This window comes from Acinonyx jubatus, chromosome E4 (genome assembly GCF_027475565.1).
Source record: "Acinonyx jubatus isolate Ajub_Pintada_27869175 chromosome E4, VMU_Ajub_asm_v1.0, whole genome shotgun sequence".
NCBI classification, from domain to species: domain Eukaryota; kingdom Metazoa; phylum Chordata; class Mammalia; order Carnivora; family Felidae; genus Acinonyx; species Acinonyx jubatus.
This window is the reverse complement of record NC_069395.1, coordinates 24630710-24653839: the sequence shown is the minus strand read 5'-3', so window position 1 is coordinate 24653839 and position 23130 is coordinate 24630710. Positions and strand designations below refer to the sequence as shown.

Below are 23130 nucleotides of genomic sequence, written 5' to 3'. Positions count from 1 at the left end.
AGCAGGCTCCAGGCTCTGAGCTGTCAGCCCAGAGCCCGACACGGGGCTCGAACCTACGAACCGTGAGATCATGACCTGAGCCGAAGTCGGACACTCAACCGACTGAGCCACCCAGATGCCCCTAAACAAAATCTATTTTAGAGCTGAGAATGGAATATTGGAGGACCTTATAGATCTATTTTGGTATTACAAACTACAAAATCGGATAAATTTGAGTGAAGAAAATCAAATCTCCTTGCAAAAATGTTGTACAAAAGAATGGCATGTGCGTACTTATCAGGGCCTTTTTTTTTTTTTTTTTTAATTCTTTTCTCTTTCATTCCTTCTCAATTAACCAAGGGAGCCATTTTCCCATCTCTTATCTTGCTGGGGTGTTTTAGAGACATACCAAGTGTGAGAACGTGTAAGCGTGGAGTTTATTAATCAGCTTAAAACCAGTTTTCTTTCAAGTAAGTGATCTTAACGGCCACCATTGTACTTTTGTCTGCAAGAAACAACTCAAGTTTAGTCCTGTCCTCAGTAAGCAGTTGAGAGGCTGGGCTGACACCAGGCAGAAGCCAGGTGTTTGTAGAGCAATAAGATGAAAATACAAAGGAAGGCTGTTGAATACTCTGTTCAGGAGAGTTTAGAGAAAAGAATAGAGTGCTTTTTTAGGAAGGGTATCGGTGGGCTTCTGCACAGAGGGTATGGAGGGAGGCATAGGATCTTCCAGCCTTAGTTCTTTTTCAGAAGCGTCTTAATTTTGTGCCAGGGTGGGGGGATGGGGGTGTGGGGGGTAGAGGAGGGGAGTCAGTGGTTGCAGAACCGCATTCATCACAGTTGACTGTATTCTTGGTTAGGTTCCTTTTGTCTTATCTTGCAAGCATATCACTGCACATACTTAAATCATTACCAACTCATTAAAAGTCTTTTGGCCATTTTCATTTTCTAAAAGCTGAAACCTGGGTGTGGTGGAAACCTGCGCTGGCCTGCTTGGCCGGCCTCGCCCCAGCACCTGAGCAGCTCCCAGCATTTTGGCTGTCAGAAGGGCCACTGAGTAAACAGCCTGTTGCAGAGGGAGTCGATCACTTCTGCCCCTCGAAAAGCAGAGCTGGGTGGCCTCAGGAGGCAGAGGGATAGTCGAGGACGCCTCTCTTCAACCTGAAGCACTCTTCAGTAATTAACACCTTGACTCTTTCTTCATGCAATATCCTTTTGTCCCCTCCTCTTACAGACTGTATTTGTATTTGTGTGTGTTTTTTTTTCTCCTTAAAAAATTTCTGTAGCTTGTTTTCAGACTCAAAGTGCTTTCAGTTCTATTATTTCATTTGGTGTCTGTGGCACCGGGAACGAAGGCGTTGCTGGAGATGCCTCACTGGCCTTGGAGTTGACGTTCTGCAGGCAGTACAGGCTATTACAGTGCTTCTGGTTGCTTGTTGTCTAATTTATAGATACACACACACATATAGGTATTTTACCTGATTCCAGACAAAATGGGTGACGGTGTCACGGTTTAGTGTCTCCTAAAATAAAATTTTAAATATTAGTAATTTCCTGAATTTTCAGTACCTTACTCATGTCTTGTAAGTAGAGAAAGAGAGAAAAGACTTTCTGCTTTCACCTTGAGTTGTTGAACTATTTGTCCCTTGGTGAGCTGATCAATTGCCACTTGGATTGCAAGCAAGATGTTCAATCAATCAAAATATTTCTGCTACATTGGGATGCTTTGTCATGGAAATGAAAATGACAGCATGTTTTTGTCAGCCCAAATGAATAGGTTTCCTTCAGATCGATGCTAGAGTTGGTGTTATGGGTATCTCAGAGGATGAGTGTCGATGATTACTTAGGGAAATGCCTGATGGAGGCACGTGATCTCACCTCCCATCCTCTAGATACATTTCCCTGTTGGTGAAGCCTGTGCCAACGTTGGCGTTTCTTAGGAGTGCAGGCAGGACCCAGGACACCGTCTCTGCGGGGCCTACCCGAGGGCTCTGCCCTTTCTTAAAAGACATTCAATTCAACTTCTATGAAAAATATTCATTCCTTCATGTTTTCATTCATGTCCTTGACATGTAGTGATGCGTGTCCACTACGTGCCAGGCTCCGGCCTGGTGCTGGCGATAGCGTTATCAGCAAGACAAGCAACTCTGCTTTCACGGAGCTGCAATCCTGGTGGGAGAAATACACAGTAGACACATGGATCAGTTGAATTCAGGAAGTGGAGTGTTGAGAAGGAAATAAAAATAAAGTGCGGTGCTCAGAGTGGGGGCTTACCTAACCCAGATGCGGTCAGGGAAGGCCTGTTGGAGGCGACATCTGAGCTGGCCACGGGATGGGGAGCAAGAGTCAGCCAATGGCAGGTCTGGGGGCCCAGGAGGCAGCAGGTGCTAAGGTCTGAAGGTGCACGGAGCCGCGTGTGTCTGAGGAACAGAAAGATGGTCTGTGTGACCATGAGGCAGAGAGCCAGCGGGAAAGGGACGGGAGTGAGGTGGGATAAGCAGGCAGCATCAGACCACATGGAGCCTGGAGAGCACGGCTCAGACTGGGCATTGGGTTCCAGGTGCCACCGGAGGACAATGAGCATGGGAGTAACACCTTGGATATGCTTTGTTTATCAGTTATTTATTTATTTATTTAGGGAAAGAGAGAGAGAGCAAGCGGGGGGGGGGCGGGGGGCAGAGAGAGAGGGAGACAGAATCCCCAAGCAGGCTCTGCACTGTCAGCACACTGCCCGATGTGGGGCTTGAGCTCATGAATGGTGAGATCATGACCTGAGCCGAAACCAAGAGTCAGACACTTAACCCACTGAGCCACCCAGGTGCCCAGATTTGTTCATTTTAAAGATTGCACTGCTCGCTGGGGGTAAAAATAGATGTTAATGGTAAAAAGTGGAAGGAAGGGTGCCCACAAGACTCTTGGTGGGAATAAAGTGAGAGATGATGGTGGCTTTGGGTGAAAAGTGGACAAATGTGAGATTTGTTTTCTCTCTCCACCAGGTGAAACCGGAGTGAATGGTATTCTTAAGATACGGATTTAAAAGGAGCATTTGCAAGGAAGAATGGCAGGGCGTGTATGGAGCTCTGATTTCCATTTAGGCAAGACGTGTGACACACCTTTCCAAGGGACAGTGTTACCGCTTATGGCACAGGCTCTAGAGGACGATAAGGCAGGCTTGCAGACAAAACCTGATCTCTGCAGGCCCACTTGAACTTCTTTGTAAGCCCACTTGAACTGATCTGGAAGAGTTGCAAGCTTTAGTTCTCTATTTGCCTAAGGCTGGGTAAAAAACCAGCTATTGGGTGTGATTTGGGGGCTGTTGTCAGGGCCCCTGTGTGAGGATGGGCTAAAGACATCTCTTCTACTATTAGCTTGACCGGTTTAAAAATGGTCTCCTTCCTCACCTTACCCAAAAGTGCTGTTTATTTATACATTAGTGTGTGATCACATTTGTTTCCCATCAGAGTTTTTTTTTTTTTTTTTAAGTTCATTTATTTACTTTTGGGAGGGGGGGTAGAGAGAGCAAGTGGGGGAGGAGCACAGAGAGAGGGAGACAGAGAATCCCCAGCAGTCTCCACACTCTCAGCGCAGAGCCTGACACAAGGCTCGAACTCACGAACTGTGAGATCATGACCTGAACTGAAATCAAAAGTTGGACAATTCACTGACCGAGCCACCCAGGCCCCTGCGATTACAGCTTTTGATAAGGGTCGAAGGCTACTAGATGCCACTGGGGAAAGGAGAGGGTCTTAGGGAAAGTGACTGTATGTGGGTGGGGAGTGGGCTGGGTGGAGAGGTTGAAGCATCTGCTTCAGAACCTACCTAACAATTTTGCGTAGCTTTGAATTCCTGGCCTCTCAGAGAATTAGTTTCTTAGTTTTTTTTAAATGAAGGCATTGGATTAGATCATCTCAGTCCCTTTTCGCTCATCCCCCCAGCTGGGTAGATTTGTACCTAACTGCCCAGGCTTCTGTGTTTTTCCCCATTTTGTCCTTCTACGAGGAACTCTCTGTGGCAATGCGTAAAATGCCAGCTAGTTTCCCCAGGAAGGGAAGAGTCCGCAGTTTCAGAATGGTATCAGCCGTGGCACCTGCATTCTGGTCAAGCAGCAGTGTTCCGAGTCTGTGCTCTCATGTTGGGGTACTTATCTGTGGGAGCCAGAAGGGCCTATGCACCCACAATAAGTTACATTTACATAGTGAAGAGGTGGGCAAGCAGATAGCCAGAAGCAAGCAGAAAGAATTCGGAGGTCAAGGTTTTCTAGGGGAAAGATTTCTGAATCATCAGCAATTATATAAAACAGAATTTCCCCTCCGTGACTTAAGGTCATCAGGAAATGTACAGCGAGGGATGTCCCAAGTGTTATAGAGCAAACATTAATTATAAGTACTTCATATTTATTTAGTATCTTATACTTTGTGATGTGAATTCACATATAAGATGTCATTTGACCTTAAAAATCATGTGAAGTAAGCAGGGCAAAAATTATTAACCCCATTTAACAGATGGGAAAACTGAAGCGTTAGGTAGACTAAGTGACTTGTACAAGGTCACACAGTTAACAAAGACAGAATAGAATTTAGAATGAAGATTTTTCAATCAATTTATCAAACTTTATTGAGATATAATTTATATACTATAAAATGCACACATTTTATTTATTTTTATTATTTATGTATGTATGTATTATACATGTATGTATATGTATGTATGTATGTATTTATTTACTTTTTAAAGTAGGCTTCACGCACAGCATGGAACCTAATGCAGGGCTTGAACTCATGACCCTGAGATCAAGACCTGAGCTGAGATCAAGAGTCAGAAGCTTAACCAACTGAGCTGCCCAGGCGCCCCTAAAGTGCACCTGTTTTAAACTTACAGTCCAGTGAGTTCTGACCATGTACATACACACTTGTGTAACCACAATCATAATAAATGTATTGAACATTCCTATACCCCAAAAGTACCTTCCTGTTCCTTTGCATTAATTAACCTCTCTGCCCACCCACCCCCCCAAGATCTTTTGATGTCTAGTTCAATACTCTTTTACTGTCCCACACTCTGATTTGACAGGCTTTTCAGCTCTATCCTTTTAGGGAGAATACTGGCTGGCAGGCAGCCAGCCAGCCTCATCATGTTGAGTTATGAGAATGAATGGGAAGCTGGTGGGTTGGTTACTCCATTGTTAGTTCCTTCCTTCCCTTCTTTTACCAGCTCCAGGCTATAGAAAGATAATATGGGTTCTCCTTGCCAGCAGAGCTCGAAGAACAGGACACCTGCTTACCTGTCTGTACTGGCTTCCCTGTAGTCTGCAAGGGGCAGGCAGGAGGTAATGGACTGGTGAAGGGGACAACCTCTAGAGGAAGCCTTATTCCTGCCATTATCTGCTCGGTCTTCTCTTTGGAAACCAGCTCTCTGCTGCTTAGTTGTAATTCCCTAAGGCCTTAAGCAGTCCAAACCCCATATCTGATGAATGAATCCTGAAGGTGTTGAAGATTCCAGCTCTGAGAAAGGAGCAAACCCTGGATTTCGTCGGGCGGGTTCTGGATAGAGCCATCCCTTTGCACCTGTTAGGTTCTGAGGAGAGACGCTTCTCAATATGCTGTTCCCAAGTTCTGGATTTCGGCCACAGTGTCCAGCACATTCCAGAGGGTTAAGATTTCTGGCCAGGTGTCATGTGGCATCCGGCAAAAGAAGGGAGGGAGCCTGATCCTTTTCATAGGTGACTTTGCCCCAAGACCAGCCAGATAGAAGATGGTGCCCTAGCTGAGCCCCTAGAGGGCCACAGGAGATGACCCAGAATGCAGTCTCTGCTTTTCTAGGTGACACTGCTCCCATTTAGCCACTCGGTTTGAGGACAGCCCTGATGCTCTTAGCACCGATCATAATCTCTTTCATTTGTTTTGGGCTATGTGAACTTACAGGGCCCTTTCATGTCCATTAGCTTCTTGTTCTTCTCAATAAGTCTGGTTCCTTCTGTTAGGGTAGAAGCCTTCTCTCATCTGACTTAGGACAGCTGCAAGGACAGAACAGACTCAGATTTCTCTTCTGCAAAAGCTCATCTTAAATCTGGGGCCCTGCAGTATTGATTTTCTTCTAGTTATCTTCGCAAATTTCACTGGCTTTACTGAAGGGGGAGAAAAATCACCAGGCTGCATGCCTGAGCTTCAGGTTTCTCCTTAGCTGGCAACCACAGCCAGAGAAAATTCTTTTTTAAAGAATTGAGCCTCAGGCACTGGTTTTGCCTTGTACTCCCTCACGTCTGGCTCTCAACAGCTGGTGGCCATCCCTCGCCCCCATCTTCAGTTTGCTGCCTACCTCAGCTCAGTGAGTCCTTGGTCACTGCCCTCCTCTTTTGCCTTGCGGGCGCCCCTTGCACTGTATGGGCTTAGAAAACAGTGGGCTTCCTGTGTTTTGTCTACCGGCAAAGCTGGTTACCCAAAGACCCATGTTGACAGCTCCACGTGCCTGACTCCAGTGTGCTGTGGGAAGACACAGTGTTGGGAACAAAGGCTTAGTTGAAAGCCCCAAGTGCGGACATTTGTGGTGGTTGCACAGGGTTGGGGGGGGGCGGTGTCAGAGGCCTGCTCGCGTCTGCAGGGAGAGGGCCAATTCCAGTTTTGCAAAGGTTAAGGGCCGTAGCAATGCTGTCTCTTGCATTTCCCATTGGAGTTAGGTTTTTAAAGGTCCGTGAAGGTTTTGTTCCATTTCATCCCCAAGAGAGCTTTCCGTAGCAATGAAAGAAATGCAGGAAGTGGGTAGGATGACAGATGGCCAAAGAAACAAAAGGACTGTATTTTAAAAGAAAACTTTTTGGAGGTGCTCCATGGGCGCTCTTGGTGACCTGGGAAGATCTTGGATTTCCATCTTCCACTTTGGCTTCATGTGTACCCCCTTTTGGGAACGGGGGAGGGGAGTAACACCCTCCCCCAGGATCTGTGGCTGAGCTCCCGGTCTCCAGGACCAAATGGAGCTGCCACAGCTAGGAAGCAGATTGGCTCAGCTCTCCCCACAGGGCGCTGAGCTGTGTTGTTATTTCCTGTCTCTTCCCCTAGTATTTTCCTCTCCGCAGCTCTGGGCTTCCCTTGCTGCAGGAAGTCCGTCCACAGCTCTACCTGGGCCCAGATGGGCTTCTGTTCCTTCCCTTTTTCCGTACGGAGCTCATCACTTCTCTCCTGGAGGGAAGCGGGGTTTTGTTTTGTCACCCGCCTCCTGGCAGGGCTGCACCCTAACAAGACAGATGGCTGCCTGGGCTATTTTTAACTGTCTCTAGGGAAGAAGATTCCACAACCTATTTTGGAACCTGTTCTGGTGATTGACAGCTCTCAAATTAGGAATTTCTTCCAATACCTGACTTAAAATTCAACAGCTGTAACTGAAACTCATTTTTTTTTTTTTTTATTCCTTTGGAAAGGAGGGAAATCCTAGAGGTTATCTAGGCTTACCCCTAATGAAGAAAATGAGACCTGCAGATTTTCTGACTCCGAGTTGAAATGGAAAATGGCTCCTCATGCTCTCACTGAGGATCCCATCAGTTTGGGGATCTGCCTTTGAAATCACACATTTGGGTGCCATTCTGTGAGGCTCAATTTAATTTTCTAGGGGAAAAACAAGTGATGCTGGAGTTGGAATTGGAGATGGAGAACGCAAGGCATTAACTGCCTTACTCTGTTTTGTTTCTAGGGAGAAAGTTAAATGATGCTTATAGAATTACCTTGCCTCTGTTGGCAGAAAGTAAAAATAAACTCAGCTCTCAATATACAAAGACTCCCCCAGTTCTTTTCCCTCCTTTCATACCAATTTCTTGTCTTTAAAGAAAAAAAAGGGGGGGGGTTTGGTATTTTTCTCTCCATCAACGGAATCCTCTACATGTTAAATATCTTTTTAAAGAATATTGTCAGGTGACTGAAACTCTGCTGAAGCCTCCCTTTTTGCTTGCTTTCTGAGCTGCAGACTGCACTTGACATGAGGCCCTGTGCAGCCTCCCTTGACAGATTGCATCTTGATGGCATAAAGCTCTGGTGGGAAGCTAATGATGTCGCTTCAGTTTCAGTGCCTGGAATTGTCATGTGGCATAGAAATCCAGCGTTCTATGCAAATAAACAGAAGTGTATTAGACTGGTGATCAAGGGGTCTTGGCAAGGGAGCTCACCCCTTGAGACTCCTTGATACTTGGTATTTGTGCCTTTTCTTTCAATAAAGCATCCTGTGAGACATTTTCTCCATGCCATGTTGGAACATCAGTTGTTGAATCAGCCAATGGGCTGTGTCCAGACCTCTGGCCAAAGCTGAGGTGGCACGGGGGGCATCCCTCATCTCTTGGCCCCTGCTTCAGGCTATGAGTAATATGTGTGGCTCAAGCTTATAAGAATTAGCATCTTGGTCTCTAGAAATATGGCTAAAATTCAGTGTTCTACCCACACGTTTTCTGTATGAGAGGTATTTAACAGGTCCGTTTTATAAAATCCCAGGCCAGCTTTCTGTGTTACCTAGTTAGATTGGCCCAAGGGAACGTAAACTCATTTTGCTATCAACCTAAGAGAAACTGGCATGTATACAGGGAAGACCAGTTGTTGATCAGTCAACCCCAAAAGTCAGTTAAAGCAGAGAATCTTAAAAAAAATAAAACAGATACAATCCCTAAGCGTTTTAACTTAAGAATATATAAATGTATATACATTCCTAAATCTCTTGACATGGGCCAAGGCCTTTTCTTCTAGTGTAAGACCCAAGCAGAGTTCTGTTGACTTTCTTTCAGAAAGTACACCCTTAACTGAGAACAAACTGAGGGTTTATGGGGGGTGGGAGGGAGAGGCGGGTGGGTGATGGGTAGTGAGGAGGGCACCTGTTGGGATGAGCACTGGGTGTTGTATCTAAACCAATTTGACAATAAGTTTCATAATAAAAAAAAAAAAAAAGAAAGTACACCCTTAACACATTATGGGTGATTTCCAGTTTCAGTTTCTTTAAGTGAAGTGGGTTCTTAAATACATTTCAGAAATAAAATGCATACTATTTCCAGATTTTTTAAGCTCCACCACCACAGTGTTTTACCATTGTCTTGCCCGCACCTAATTAATTTATCGACAATTTGTTTTTGGCAACTTGCCTTCATCAAGTCTTTACAAAGCATTCAACTTATTTTTCACAGAAACACTTTTTTGTACTCCTATTTAATCAGTTTATGTAATAATTTAATATGTGATTAAAATTGTGAGTATGTGTGTTATGAACAGACTACGGGCCATGGGGAAGCACCCAGCCCGCACAGTGTAGAGTAGGTGAAGGCATGTCTTATTTATGTGTGTATCTCTAGTGCCTAAAATAATGCCTGGCCCATATAGGTGCTCAGAAATGTTAAAAATATGTGTGTGTGAGTATGTGTGAGTGTGTGTGCGTGTGTGTGCATGTATAGTGTAGTGCTCTACACATAGTTGGTACCAGACAGCTCTTTCTTACTTTCTTTTTTTTTTAATTTTTTTAAGTGTTTTTATTTATTTTTGAGACAGAGAGAGACAGAGCACGAGCAGGGGAGGGGCAGAGAGAGAGGGAGACACAGAATCCGAAGCAGGCTCCAGGCTCTGAGCTGTCAGCACAGAGCCCCACACGGGGCTCAAACTCACAGACTGTGAGATCATGACCTGAGCTGAAGTCGGATGTTTAACCCACTAAGCCACCCAGGCGCCCCACAGCTCTTTCTTGATAAATGGATCTATGTGCATAACCACTTCACATAATGTATTCAAAATCTAAATAAGAACCTTTAGAATACCTATTGTTTAAGATTTTTTTAAATGTTCACTTATTTTTGAGAGAAAGAGAGAGAGAGAGCATGCAGAGCAGGGGAGGGGCAGAGGTTGGGGGGGGGAGGCGGGGCGGGACACAGATTCCGAAGCAGGCTCTAGGCTCTGAGCTGTCGGGACAGAGCCCGACACAGGGCTCAAACTCACCAGCCATGAGATCATGACCTGAATTGAAGTTGGATGCCTAACCGACTGAGCCACCCAGGTGCCCCTATTGTTTAGGATTTTTTGTCATACCTGTTTTTTCTGTTTGTGCAAGAAACTGAGAATTGACCATGGAACGTTTATACTTGGTTAGAATAACATGCCTTTTAGGAAGATTTATTTTTTCTTTTCTTTTCTTTTCTTTTCTTTTCTTTTCTTTTCTTTTCTTTTCTTTTCCCTTTCCTTTCCTTTCCTTTCCTTTCCTTTCCTTTCCTTTCCTTTCCTTTCCTTTCCTTTCCTTTCTTCCCTTTCCCTTTCTTTTTCTCTTTTCTTTTTTAAAGGAAGATAGTTTCTTAACGATAACTATACCTCATTTTTAGAAGTATAAAAATAACCTCAATAATAACTAACTTATTGAATACTACTATGTGTTAGGCACTGTGCTAAGTGTGTGTTTCTCAGTTAATCTCCACCACCCTGGAAGAAGACACAACAAAGCATGTTGTGTTATCATTCCTACTCACAGATGAGGACTGTTTGGGGGCCGGTGAGGATGTGGGAGAAGGCCTAATCTTTGAAGAGTTGAGTAATGAGTACAGTTTTCAGAGTGCTGCTTCTTATTTTAGGGATTGTGGGTCTCTCTAGGCAGGGTAAAAGGAGCCCTTGAATCTAAAGAGGCTGCCTGGAGGGAGAAACTGATCCTACTTTTTGGCTTTCTGGGAACCAGAGTTGCTCAGAGTGTTCGAATAGCTTCTGGCAGGTGATGAGGTAAAGCCAAAGTGGCAGTGAAAACGGGCTACTGCAGGGCATTAGATCTCGCCTGTCACTTTCCTCCTGGGTCCCTCACTTGTTGGAGGGCCCTTCTGAACTCTCTTGTTCTAGTAGTCTGGATGTGTGTGAACAAGCTCCTTGCAGGTGCCAATACAAACAGCAGTGTGGGTCCCCAGGGCCTGGGCTGGGAGCTGGGTAGAGGGTGGAGGGGCTCCGTTTTGGAGCAGTGATGACGGAAGTAATTTTCTGAGCTGTTGGCATGAGATTGGTTCTGAGCTGAAGTTAAGAGAGAGTTGTGGTCTTTTGTCTTTCCACACTTTTGGGATCCAGCAGATACCACAGACTTTGTCTTCATGAATTCACTCACAGACAGAAATGAATCTAAAACAGAGAAAACAAATGTTAGTCTGTGGGTCTCTTGGTCAGGAGGGCAGGGAACAACTGCAACAGCAACAAACAAAGAAACACACAGGAGCTGGCGAACGGAGTTTCTCTACAGGGCTAGGTCTGCATGCCAGACTTGTCCCTTTTTGTAGGTTGGAAGAAGAGAGCATTCACAAGTCACCTTCTCTAATCCCCCTTCTCAAAAGAAAAGCAGTAGCTAATTTTGTGGTTAGCTTTAAATTAACATCGCACTCTGGCCTAGAAGTTAAATGAAAGAATTCTTGACGTACTTTTCAGCCAAAGGGATTTTCTGCTGCTGTGTGGCCGTTTTTTCTACTTGTCTGCAGCAGTTATAATTTTTGACAGATGTCTTGACAAGTGTGTAGATTTTGATTGAAGAGGGTGATTTTATTTAATAGCAAGACTGATTTCCCGTTAGAATGAATTCTCTGGATCCTTCTTGGATTACTTTATGTTCTTTGAAAAGAAAGACATTGACTGGTCTTGGCAGTCTGGGTTTTATTCTGGGCTGGATAAAGTTGGCTACCTCAGGAATTCTAGAGTAGGGAGAGAATTTTGCAGTGGTGTGGGTCATGTCCATGGGAATGTGCTGTGTCCATCATGGTGGAAGCCTCGTCCACTTTGGCCTTAAACTCATAGAGCTGGCTCCCTGAAATGCCAGCATCCTAGCCATGCACACAGGCAGAAATTGTCCACGCCTGGGCCTTATCTGGACATCATTCTTCAGTTTCATATTTGATCAGAGTGAAGTCATACAGCCCTCACAAAACCACTGGCCTTAGCAGCTCCCCCTCACAAGAGCCTTGGAAGGTGTATATTGATATTATTAACCTCATTTTATGGAGGGGAACCTGAGGCCCAGAGAAATTAAGTTATAGGCCTGAGGTCACATAGATTGAAGAACTGAGACTCAGGATTCCAAAGTCTGACTTAAAGTCTATACTTTCTTTCCCCACAGGGCTTTTGAACTTGACTTCCACCCTCTGCCACTTATGTTGCCCTTTGCACTCCTTGGAAGTAATGGACTGAAATGGGTTTAAGAGAGAAAAAGAGAAACCTAACCATGAGCGTTCAGTTAGGTGCTTGTGGAGGACCCTCGCTGTCAAACGGGAGCATTTTCATTTATGCTGACAGACTTCCTCCTCCTGTGCTGGTGGCCAGTGGATAGGAATAGGGATGCTGTGCAGGGGAGAAGCAGCTAAATGTGGCTTCCTGTGATTTACATAATAAAATAAGAATCTCCCCAATGGCCTTTTCCTGTCTGCTGGTGGCTGTGTTGGAGTGGGCCACCCTGGGGACAGGCCTCACTTAAGGGCCTGCCTGGGTCATCAGGCCTACAAAGGGTCTTGGGATCAAATGTGCAGTTAAATTGATGAGACAATTCATTAGGATAAAGAATCCCCCTACTTCCAAAGCAGCATGGGGCTCAGGCCAGTCTCTCTCCTTTAGATTTCAATCTAAGATTTCATATCAGGAAGAGATCTATGCTGCCCTTTTCCACAGCTTTGATTATGTGACAAGAGGCAAACATTTCTTCAGCCAACGTCAAAATACTCAACTTTGAAAGAATTTTTTTGAGTCTAGTTTTCTTCCTACTGTTTCTTTTAGAAATGATTGCTCTATGAGTTTAATAGGTGATGCAAGTGACATTTTTTTTAAGTCTGGGAGGGGTTTTGCAGACGTGTGTGTGTGTGTGTGTGTGTGTGTGTGTGTGTGTGTGTTTTATACCTCCTTCAACAGTGACTGCCTGGCAGCCGGCCTAATCTCTCCCCTGCTCTGGATCCTTTAATTCAGCATTTAATTACCTATTTTGGTGCCCACATGAGGTGTTTTTTTTTTTTTTTGGCTTTTTCTGAACTCATAAAATGCACCCCAACCCCAGAGGGAATAATACCACTTCCCCTGCACCTTCAGTGGACACTCCTTTTCCAAAAGACAAAACGGGAGAGTGGTTTGTGTTTGTCCTCTTTGCTTTAGTTCACAAAACACCTTTCATTTCTTTTGCTCTTAATGATCTTATACTTGTAAAGCAAGGAAAATCCATTGAAATCAAAAGATGTTAAACTGAGAGTGAAAAAGATGTTGCTATACTCCCAGCTAGGGGCTGACTTTAGTCTGTAATTTCAGACTTATCTTGATTATAAAGAGTAGTGCCCTCCCCCCCCCTTTTTTTTTCCTGCTTTTCTTTCTAGTTCTATGGTCAGAAATCTGTTATTCTCTTTCTAGTGCTATAATTAGCAGTCTGGTCTAAAATATAGGAACCTTAAAGTTTGTAACAGAAACACTGCGTGCTCACCTGTCTTACAGAGCTCACTTGGCCTCTAAGGGTCATTTAGTCATTCAACAAATACCACTGAGCACTGACTTATATACATAAACCCTGCTGATGCTGGAGATTCAAAGACAAAGAGAACATGGTACCTGCCCCCGAGTGTTGCATTGTCTGGTTGGTGAGGCCCACATACAAACAACCGGGCCTAGTCAGTATAAGAATTGTAATCAAGCTTGTCCGTAGAGTAGCAGTTTCCATGCTGTGTTGTATTTGCCCATTCACTTGCTTGTTCCTCTGTGAGCTCTTAGGGGCTAGGAATGGATATGGATATGCATATAGATATGGCATGAGTGAGTAAAAGGATGTTTATTAACAATGCCAAGCCTGTCTTACAAGGTGCTCCATAGGTGTTAACCTTCCTGCAAAGTGTTTTTGTTACTAAGGACTAATAGGAAGTGGTCTTGGGGTGGAGCCACCCAGGAAATGATGGATTTTTCCTTCTTTCTTTAGCAAAATGTCTGATTTGTTTTTTAAGGATCCTATTAGGTTAAATCTAATGAAATTGTCATTTTGTAGGTTATTTCACATGGTTCAGACCATGTGAATAATAAAAAGAGACCATTTTTATGGTCTTCTGGTCTTTACGTTTAGGACATGCATGGAGGTGAGGTTCTGGACAGGTACTGGGTATCCTAAACATTATCTCTAGTGGGTTAGTATTTCTGAACTTTTGGAGCTCCAGAGAGGAAGGCTGTGCACCAACGATTCCTGCCACACTCAGCTGTGGAGTGGAATTCTTCCTGACAGTGCCTTTTTGTAGACGGGACAGGGAATAAAACTTTTTCTCTGTGCTTATTTAAAAATATTTTCATTTACCTTGGAGAATGTACAAGAACAGGGTTTCATGCATATATAAGAGGAAACAGCAAGTGAAGAGGATGAGTGAGTACAGAGCAGCACCGTGTTATTCTTAACTGGAGCTCTAACAGAGAAGGACAAGACACAAGGTGCTTCTGGATGTGGACTCCAGCTGCCCCAGGCCAGAGCCAAGAGGCTTCAAGTGATAGGGAAACTTGTGACAGCTGCCGGGGTCCTCTAGACCTTTGTCTTGAGTTAGAACATTTTACACTCTCTGTGTTTCAGGCTGAGATGGAGGAGGGGTGGCTCTCTTTTTCAAGGGGATGCAGAGGGGCACCTGGGTGGCTCAGTTGGTTAAGCGTCTGACTTTTGATTTCAGCTCAGGTCATGATCTCATTGTTCGTGAGTTTCAGTCCCATATCAGGCTCTGCATTGACAGCGCGGAACCTGTTGGGGATTCTCTCTCTTTCCATCTCTCTCTGCCCCTCCCCTGCTCTTGCTCTCTGGCTCTCTCTGAAAAAACTTTAAAAAGAGTGGGGGGTGGATATGGAGAGAAAGAGTAGACCAAGCCTGGAGAAGCAGACTTCCCACCCGTTCTGCTTCTTCTGCAGGGATGATCTAGATGTCCGTGGTAGATGGAACAGCTGCTTGTTCTGGGTGATTTAGCTCCCGAGAAAGAGAGGGGTGCCTTGGCCGACTGGACTAAACCTTCTTCAGCAGTTCAAGAATTCTTTGATTTGTTGTTCAGTCTTTCATGGTGGGGTTGAACCTGATTTGCTTTTAAAAGTGAAAAACTAGGAATAGAAATGCTCGACTTCTATTATGGCCACGGTGGAGTGTCGGCCACTTTCTAGTTGCTCGGTGGCTACTGATTGATTTGAATATATCAGGGTCTAGAAGTTGGACCAATTGCCCAGCTGCCCTGTCTGATCATGTGATTGATAGAGAGGAATGTTTCCAGGTAGGATTTTCCTACAGGATTGGGATGGTTGATGGTATTAGCCAGGCTATGTGTTGTCACCGTCACTATCATGGAATGATCTTTATTATGCAGTTACTGAGACTGCGTATAATAAGGTGATATCCATATACATCCAGCCCCCATCATGTATGCTTATTGTCTAACACTGACAACAGCTATAAGTCAACATTTACAAATGACATGTCTTTACTTACTTATTTTTCAGTAAGTTTCACTTTTTTTCAAATACATTTTATTTTTATTTATATATTTTTAAGTAAGTTCTACACCCAACCTGAGGGTTGAACTCATGACCCAGATCAAGACTCACATGTTCTTCTGACAGAGCCAGCCAGGTGCCCCATAGGGCATGTCCTTAATTAGAGCCTGATAGGAGATGAGATTTCTTCAAGGAGGGCCTGAGATTGTGGCATTACCTCCAAGCAGACTGTCTGAAAGGGATGGGGTCTGTACATAAACCAAAGTACTTCCTCATTTCTCTAAATGGGAGAAAAAAAAAATCTCATTTCCTTTCTTTCTTTCTTACTCAGAACACCAAGTCCCTTCAGCCAACCCCAAAAGACATTGCAACCAGGGCACTCCTGTTAGAAGTCAGAATTTTTCTTCTAGAGAGTGATGCGTAGGAACCTCACATTCTCCTTGCACCCCTCTCCTGATTTGATTAAGATTTGAGTGAAATGAATACAGGGAAAGTGTGGACAGCAGACAACTGTGAACCTGGTTAACAGCAGATTCCCGTTCACGGTTACTATGTGCTTTGACTACGTGAGGTCCCCATATTTTCCAGCTGTCATGCTATGTCATTGCTTGCCGCAGTCTCCTTCGACAAGACAAATGCCAGTTAGCTATCTTCATCTGATGGGGAGGTGGGAGGGAGAGAACAATTATTGTCAGCTTCTCCATGGAAGTGGTAACCGTGTCAGAGCCAGGCCCTGGAGACCTGGCTTGGAAAAGCACACGAGTTACTGCCAACAGCCCCTGTAGATCCATAGACCCTCCCCTCTCAGTGCTGAGTTTAATGAGTCGTATAGACTTCAGGTAAAATCATTTTCCAGGGATTGTGAGAACCTTCCCAGTTTGGTTTGGACTATGTCGCATTTACTTTTTCTGGCTTATATTTGCTACTGAATTTTTGTGTGTGACTTTTCCCCCCAACTGCTGTCAATGATTTCAGTGACACCAAAGATTCCAATGAAGATAATTTTCTGCAAAAGCCATGGAAGCAAGAGGGCTAGAGAATTAATCTTGCCCTTGAGCTGACAAATTGTGATCGGTTCTGGATATGTTCTGGGACATTTGAAGTTTGACAGAAGTACGTAGCAGGGAGGATGGGCAGGAAAATGGCCCCACAGAATAAAATCTTCATACAGATGCGATCCCAAAGAACTTTTTTGGTTTAGTGATGGCAAGGTGCTGGGTCATTTTCTGTGTAGATCCAGAGTATGTGAAGCCATCCGAGCGAAGGGGTGTCGGGACAGGAGAAATGATGAGTCTTTATTGGAGGCTGAAGGTCTCCTGATCTTCAGTCAGGGTTCCTCTGCATTGGAATTTGTGTAGCTAATTGGAATTATGGTCTGGTTTCTGTTCCGAAAGACATGGCTCTTGGCCTTGGACTACTACTTAATACTCATTGCTCACCAAACTGGTGACATCAGTAATAAGGCATGAGATGTAATATTTAGAGTATGTTTTGGGATTATAGGCTCCTTGGGTTCTTAAGTTAGCAGAGAGAACCCAAGAGAGGCAGTCTGGAGTAAACACAAACAAACAAAACCCCAAACCGTAAGCTGTGGTCTCCAGAGAGCCCTGTGCTCAGGTCCTGGCTGTGTTTCTGTTATTAGCAACACGCTTAGCCGTGTATACATCTGTCCCTCTAAGCTTCCCACTCCTCCATTTGTAAAATGAACTTGACATTCCTTACTCAGGGGTTGACAAGGAGCCAAGTGAGGTATCTGAGGATGGATCCTGGGACCAAACTAGGGCTCTCTACATTACAATATATTTATAAGTTGTAGGACTCTGTTAAAAACACACCCTGCCAGTTTCCCCTTCTTGGTCTCCCATTCACAGGGGGCTTGCCGGCCTTGTGCTTTAAATAGTCCTCACATGGTGACTTGGATAGTAGATGCACACAGCCCTTGTGAGTCCATTTGCCCTGTGTTTGGAAGCTCTATTCTTAGACCACAATCACCGGAATAGAAAGCCTGTGACCTGACATCCCACTGGAGCCATGTGTGCTCCAGTAATGGATTTTTTGAGAAGCAAGGACAAAGGACTGGATCTGCTCCTGTCATTGAGTAGGCCAGGTCTGGGACGGTCCATGAAAAGCCAGTCTCCTCCTAATTGGAGTTTATGAGCCTGGCTTACCTGGGACATCCCACATTGTGATCCTAATGGAAGTTCAGCCTGTTTACTTGGCTCCAGTCGAGAGGTTATAGGAGAATAAAGGCAGATAAGATATTTATGGGTGAACCCTTTCCTGTTTCATTTTTCTCTGGGTCTGTGATTAAAGGATTGACGGCACTTGTTATTTACTGAGCAGAGCGCCAGGAGGGGGAAGGGCTTTAGCACTTACTTGGCTCCTTTGTGAGCCCAGGGCTGTGCCAGGGACATTTCACATGCTCCTTCATTTAATCTCAGTAATGTTAGCCCCATAATACAGAGGGAGTAATTGAGGGTCAGGACTTGCCTGGGGGTTCATGGTCATGGGTCTTTACTACTTCATACCTTGCACACCATCTCCTAATAGGCAGCAGTGTGGTCATGTCAGGGAGATACTGGGGATTTAAAAGCATCACTGAATGTTTATTAAATGTCTGAATGTAGCTATTATGTGTGTGAGATTGGTTCACACATAGGGCTCCTGACATTATCTGCAAAGAGACTTGGCATTTTATGCAATATTTTGGTCGCCCAACTCCAGAGGCATGCTGCTGGGAGGCAACGTACTGTATAGGGCTGTTTCTAACAGCGGTCTGACCCCTTAATTATCTTACTAAAGACATTGTCTTCTGTTCATGGAGTGTCTTTCCCCAGGAAACCCCTGGAGCTTCCAGAGACATGAGCTCAGCTTCATAATATCCCTGTGAAGACAGGAGGGGGCTGAAATCATTTGCTGTCCTCTACAGTGAGTGGGAGACTCAGGCACAGATGGGAGACAGAGGCACAGAATTTAAATAATTAGGCTGAGGTCACATCAAATGATTTCCAACTCAGCTGACAAATCCGTCCAGGACTTGGTCTCCCAAATGTCGCAGCTTCCTTTATAATGTAATTTGGTCTCAACCATTTTTATGTGTCTTATCTCCGCGCACCCCCCCCCCCCCGGTTGGTAAATAAGATGTTTTTCACACCTACTGCCTGATTAATGTTGGGTTTTAATTTAACTTTTCAAGATGATCAATGACTTAATCGAGAAATCTGCTGCCAGAATGTGGTTTATAAAACACCTTTGTCATTATTTCTTCCTGATGCTGAATTTTCTGCTCCTTTATTTTGCACACTGTCAGTCCCTGGGGGTTAAGAACCTTGGGACTTTCAAGGCTCTCACCTTGACAGAGAAGCTTCTATAGTTGGGAACTGTCACCTTTTGCAGCCCAGTGCTATCGGTGGGGGGGGGGGGGGGGGGGGGGGAGAATGTAGAAATTCCTGAACTCAGCCTCACAGAAGAAGAGGAGCATAGTCGAGGGTAGCACAGTTGCTTGTCCTATGGGGATGGTACAGATTTGGCCTGTGTCTGCTTTGCTTGTTGTAATAATATTATTGTTCATAATTACACCTATCTGGTTACACTCATGACTCAGTGTTCATAAAAACATGAGATTACTCATGAAACATTTCTTCTGGTGTTTTAGATGGGAGTTGTTGAGGTGGTGTGAAATTTGGTGAATACACATGGCCCCTTAGGGAAATGGCCAAGTTGTTCGGATGCTCGGCCATATTATGTGAAGTTTTTGGTCGGCTTTACAGGTCCCGTGAAGTGAGTTATCAAGGAGAGCTTTTTACAGAAAAGATCCACCCAGGAGAAAGGGATCCATTGTTAGTAAAATCTGTCTAGTACGAAATGCTTCTTGTCTGCTCATGACCGACGAAGCTGCAGGTCTTTTGGCCACATCATATATTTAATTCCACATTCATTCACTCAACGCTTTCTGCATACCCATTATGTGTTGGGTAGTGTATCAGACAATAGATGCCGGTCGTGAACAAACCCTGAAATCTTAGGATCTCACAGTGGATGTCAGAATTTAGTGTCATTTGACTTCATTAGATTCCAAGATTTTCCAAGATCCTGTCCCCTAGGGTCTTGTTGACCCTATTTCAGAGTATGTCCCAGACTCTGACTGTCCTTCATCACCCCCACAGCTGCTACCCTGGGCCTGTCTGCCATCATCTCTTACCAGGATGATCTCAGCAACCTCCTGTCTGGTCTCTTGCATTCACTCTTGCCTTCTTTGGAGTGTTCTCAACACAATAGCTAGAGCTGTCTTTTTCAAATGGAACTGAGATCATGTTACTCCTCTGTTCAAACCCACCAGTGGTTTTCCATTCTCTAAGTGATCAGGCCCTCCTGCCTATCTGACCTTACCTTCTAGTACTCCCCACTTCTGACTGGATTAGAAGGAATCTGGGGGACCATTAGGCCCACTTCTCTCTTACTGATGCGAGAATAAGAGTCTAGAGGAAATGGGGGAGTTATCCAGAAGCATAAAGCTGGTTAGGGGTCAATCTGAAATTAAGCTTTTGACATCTGGTTCCATTATCTTTACTACATCTAGTCTCGTCTGGCTGAGAGAGTTCACAGGCTTTCAGATTTGACGGTTTCTCTCCAGACTACAAAAAGGAGCTGAGCTTTTGTCTGGATATTCTGGGTTATGTTAGATGGATGGTGACCCTGGAATATGTGGAAAATTCCAAAGATTGACCAGTGTGAATGGGAACTACCCCAGATGTGCCAGGAACACCCCAGGCACGCTCACTCTTCCATTGGCAGGAGAGCGTAGGGTGGAAAGGAAACCAACATCAAGATCCTTTGCCGCTCTAGTTGTTTTATTACATGTCGCAGCCAGAACGTGTCTTCCATTTAAATTCAGAGTTTTTGATGAATGGCCAGACCAGCTGCAAGCCCTTTAGGCCTTGATCTCGCCAACTGTTCATTTTCTTGATGGACTTCCTTATTTCGGGTGCTTGTGTCTAGCTAGTCTATTGTGGACTTGTCAGAGGGGTGTAGAGCCCTCTCTTTGGGACAGTCAGTTCCCCCGTGCAGCATGTGTCCTGAAGCTGGCCTGCCTCCATCCCCTTTTTAATTGCGTGTGGTCTTTTGTTAAGTAGGGGGAAGTGAGAGAGGACTCTTAAAAAGAGAGAAACTCCTCCAGCATTTGCTAGAACATGTTTGTGAACTGACAGGGCTGTAATTGGGATGGCAGAGAAAAGACTTACATTTATTAATTTCTTGCCATCTGTTTTGTGATATAAGGTGCCCCGATTTGAGTTTAGGAGGCACTTTGATCATACACGAAGCGTGTGTCATATTTAATTCTCCTCCGCGTGGCCTCTTTGACAGTACAAGTCATGCAAGAAGCCCATGTTTTTTGCTGCATCTAAGTTTTGCTCAAACAAAGGCTCTAGACTTTCTTAATTTACTTCAGCATATTTCCAGTTTCAATATGAATTGTACTCTGGGGATGCTGATTTCTGGACCGCCATTTTGGGGTCAAAGGAAGGTTAGTATCCTGGGTATAGTAGCCACACTACCTGGAGAGTTCCATTTCGGTTTGGTTACAAAATTTGTTTTAGCTTAGTTTTCTTACATTCAGTGGGCAAAATGATAAAGGCCAGAAAGGTTAGGGTTGTGCCCTAAGACACCCAGCGAAACAAAAAAACTTAGAATTGGTTACCAGAAGTTACTTTATTTGTAGATTTTTTTCTTTTTTTTTTTTTTTTTTGCAGGCGGGGCTGGTGGGGCTTCTGAGCACCATTGAATTCTCCCCTTTACATCTTCAGGTTTTGTAAGGGTACCTGTTAGCCTTCTGGGGTTTGGGTGATTCTTAGATCCAACTCACAGTTACTCATGGGAGCCTGTGATGTACACAAAGTGGACTGGACCTCGAGTAGTTGAATTCACACAATTAGGGAGGCGAGAGAGGCTCTACTCTTGGTTAGGTACATTTTCTTACCACAGAGCTAGAGGAGTCATCTCAAGGTCGGAGAACTCAGCCTGAAGTTTTGGGTTGTTGGGAATTACACCGGATTCTGACTTGGGTATCTGACTTGGGTCATCAGATACAGAATGCTCGGATCCTTAGAGTAAGAGGCAAGGGTGGGCAGGGGGTGGGGGGGGTGTCAGTAACCGGGAAGTTCAGTTCTCACCAGTTCTTGTTTTCTATGTTAAAAGTTATACTTGGGGATTTGGGCCTGCTTCTTTTTCTTTTTTTTCCAGCAACAGTTTTCAATTACCTGTTCATTTAGACAAAAGCAAAAGGATATTAACCCAGCCTTGGAAATAAATGTGAACCCACATATTCTTTTCCCAGCTTTTTCTTTTTCTTGCTATCTTGGTAGGAAGTTAATTGTATTTCCTCTCTCAACCTTTCCCCTGCCTCCCTGTTTCTTTGGCAGACATTACTTGTCTTGAAAGAGCAGATGAAGAGCTGTTTTTAGGACTCTTTGTAAGGGTACACAGTACAAATGACAGCCTCAGTGATGGTAACCAGAGCCGGGGAGCTGGAGTCAACCTTAGCAAAGCACTGATTCTTGGTGGCAGCAATACAGGTGACCACAAAGTGTTAAACACATCTGGAAAGGGATTCTGACATCATCCCCGGCATCTGTGGGGAATACACACAGCCCGTAGACCCATTCCTGTTTGACCCTATAAGGATTCTTTAAAGAGTAATGCCCCGAGTGGTTTTCTGGCCAGCTCACCGGCTCATTTATCTTTGAGGGGATGGAAGGAGACAACCTGCCTGTGGAGTTCCAGGGCCCCAGAGGTGAATGGATTCTGCATTTGAAAGTGCTGAAGCTAAGAGACTGGATCTTAGGGGACCCCAAGGGATCTGCTTTTCCTCTGCTCATTGTCCCTACAAAACTTTCCTGGCAGCCGGCCTCGCTGTTTAGATGGGCCGTTCTCTGCTGCTTAAGTTGTTTGGCAGTGGTGTGTCAGGATGCGGGTTTTCTGAATGCTTTCCCAGCTGGCTGCTTGAGCGGTGGTTAGGGCGGGGCATTCCGAGCTGCCGAGGCTGGCTCCTGTCTGGATGCTCACAGGGGGACTGGTGGGGAGAACGCCGTGGTCTTCATTCTGCTGCCCTTGGTGGTGCTGGGGGTGCTCTTGAAATGCAGGTAAGGGTGAGTCCGGGGAGTGAAGAGGTCTATTTTTGATGCTTTTGGTAAAGTAATCCAATTTGACTTTTACCCTTGTTCTTGGCACTCTTCTGGGCTAGCCATTGCCACCTTCTTCGTGCCTTAAATTTCCTTAGCTCTTCTTAGTTAAACCTGTATAAGGCTTCCATTTTCAAGACTTTTCATTTCGTAAGCCAATTAGGGCTGAAAAGTAAGTTCTTTAAGCAGCCTCAGATCCACCACCGGGTAAACCATGCTACCAGCCAATCTGGGATCTGGGGTTCCATGTCAAGTGTTGCACCGTGATGCCACTGCGACTTGGCCTCTCTGTATATCCTTCCAGTTGGCTCCACACATCGGGGCTAAAATTGCCCCTTATATCCTAGTCTGTCTTATAGGCAGAGGTCTTGCCTAAACACTAAGCTGCTTGGCTCAAGCTCTCTATTGCCCTTGTTTTGGTCATAGTGGTGTTGTTATACATGCGCAAAAGAAATCATCAACCTCCCTTTACCCAACACCCAGATAAAGCAGATAATATTGCCAAATTTGTTTTCCATACAGGGTTTTCCATACCCCCTGAA

The 23130-nt window shown here is 44.8% G+C and overlaps 1 protein-coding gene across 10 annotated transcripts in view; it reads left to right on the top strand.

Moving 5' to 3' along the window:
• SRGAP2 (SLIT-ROBO Rho GTPase activating protein 2) overlaps nucleotides 1-23130 on the top strand; it is a 232785-nt gene that overhangs the window by 22805 nt on the left and 186850 nt on the right. The window contains exon 1 of one of the 10 annotated variants that reach the window (XM_053209186.1): nucleotides 22440-22549. The exons of the other annotated variants lie outside the window; for them this stretch is intronic. The gene's annotated coding sequence lies outside the window, so the exon portion shown is untranslated. Of the gene's footprint in view, nucleotides 1-22439; nucleotides 22550-23130 lie in introns of those variants that run through there. 10 annotated transcript variants of the gene reach the window in all.